Here is a 2,582-nt window from a genome sequence, read left to right as displayed (position 1 = left end):
ATAGAGAAATTTTAATTAAATTTTTCGAATCTAAAACAAAAAACAATATTAGTCGATATTTACATATATATTATTTTATTTTTTATTACCATTTGGAATAGTGCCATTCAACATATCCAATAATAATTTGTTGGAACAATCCAATTCTGTGCCTCTTAATTCCAATACAGCATCGAATATAAAATTAAACTTTTCTTGAACATTTTTACGTGTGTTTGGATGTAATCGTAAATAATCCTTTTCAATCTGTAATTAAAAGTTAAATTCAAAATAAGACTTATTTTGTAAATGATATTACGCAGCATTATAAGACAACAGCTTAACAGTAAAAATTTGTTAAATAAACTAAAAAAAGTAAATGAAACGTCAGATATATTAATTTAAATATTTTAACCAATTATTGAATAATGATTGGAAATTTTGCAAAATGGTCTCTGATTATTTCTTTATTTTTAATTCCTAATTCTTTTTCTCTTCAGTTGGCTAGTCACTTATCAGATACATTGTATAAACATTATACATTGCAATTTATATTTACCAATACATAGCCTTTTGAAGATGTCAATATGTTCCAATCGTCAAAAATTAAGCATAAAAGTGGGTAAGTCGTACGGTCAAATAATAAATTTTTTCTTAGTATAAATGAGTTTTCCTAATGATGCATAACATCTTCCCAAGGTTCAATATTATTTTTAAGCCATTCGTGACTCCGCTCTGCTTCCTCGTGATTATCAAATACCTTCTTTAAAATAAAGCATTGTAAAAAGGAATATATAAAATTAATTGTAAAAATATGTTATTTTACACTAACCTTCATCAGAAATTTCATCATCTTTGGAATTACTCACTGAAGCAGATTTATTCAATGGAATTAAATGATATTTCCTTAAAAACACTAACATGTTTCTATATTTGTCAACTAATTTTCCTTTAGCAATACCGGATTTATAGTGTTTTGAATCTTTCTTTTTCACAGGTGGACAATAATAAACTTCCTTACATTCAGCAGGAAAGAGAGTTATTATATGATCCGCAATCTTGTTCAATTTATCATTATTTAGCAAGATGCTGAAAAAACATCAATATAATTACATAGGAAATATAATATTATATTCCTCATTATAAACACATTATTGTATAGAATTGATACTACATTAATTAAAACAAATTTTATTGAAAAAAAGAAAGCCAAGCATATTTTCATACACAACATATGTATATTTACACGGAGTGTTTTGAATTTTGATGTTTAACCGTTCATGTAGGTAAAACTTATGAAATTGAAAGTTTTTATAATAAAATTTAAAATTGTAAACGGATAAGGCTCTTACGAATAAACAAATTTCGAATATCAGAAAGAAGCGTTAAAGAGCAGGGTGAACTTTGCTTAAGTAATTATAATTATCACATAAATAAATTAAGAATAAATCAATAAATTACAATACAAAGAACAATATCAAAAACCTCTGACGTTTCGACCCTAAATATGTGGTCATCTTCAGAGAGGTAGGCGGTAACGCATTATATATAAAACATAAACTTACATACTATTCGTCTCTTCTTATAAATAATATTCGCAACGATAAAGGAGGTATTAACCGACGTGGAGGATCCAGGCTTAGTCCTTTCATTTTTATGCTGTCCTCTTACAAATATGTGCGGTAATCCATGATTTTAACGTATGATTTTGAAAAGAAACTTTTGACATGGCGGTCTCTAAGGAACGAGAGATCATAGGAAAAGAATAGAATTAAAATTAGGATCCGTCAATCTTCCGAATAACACAACAATGAATAAATAGTTAAAAATTATAGGCTAAAACTATGTAAAAGAACTTAATAAAAAAGAACAACTATAATAAATCAAGTCAAAAAGTTAATATACCAAAAAGGTAAGTCAGAAATTCGTTAAAAAACTTTTATATATAAAAATTAAATACTAAAACTGTTTAAGTCATAAATATATAAAACCGTTAAAAAAAAAAAATTTTAATAATAAGTAATCGTTCACTGATCTTCTTCAATTAATAGTTAAAAAATTTACGAGTAAATTTTAGCAAAATGAGATTCTTTCACTCGACATGTTCTACTTGCATAGAGGACATCTAATTTGCACTAACACTCTGTGTATAAGTATACATTACGTCAGAGGTTTAGAAGAATGCTTACTTAATGTCATTATCAAAAAAATTGGAGATAATAATATTTGACAAATATTGTTGGCATCTTAGCGGTAATCCATTCCTTGTATGGTACGAAGCTATAATTGCTTGTCCAATTACTGTTTTTTGAAGTAGTGCTTTTAAATCAAAGTTTTCTAACTGTAAAAAAAAAAATAACTTAGAAACATGTTTATAAAAAAAATGTTAGCAATATTAATAAATTATAAAAGCAGTATTAATAATTTTAAAATATTTTATATTAAATATAAAATAAATTGTTCACGCATGAGCGTGATATATGCCTTCATGTTAAGTAACATTTAAGTCCTTCTCGCGGTTTCGAGAGCGCAAGGAAACTTCGGTCCGGTTGTCCGCGTCGACACACAGCAGCCCGGGGCGAAAACGCCCTTGTTTTCGCGAA

Source organism: Wasmannia auropunctata, unplaced genomic scaffold, assembly GCF_000956235.1.
Source record: "Wasmannia auropunctata unplaced genomic scaffold, wasmannia.A_1.0 LD336106.1, whole genome shotgun sequence".
NCBI classification, from domain to species: Eukaryota; Metazoa; Arthropoda; class Insecta; order Hymenoptera; family Formicidae; genus Wasmannia; species Wasmannia auropunctata.
This window is presented reverse-complemented; position numbering follows the sequence as displayed.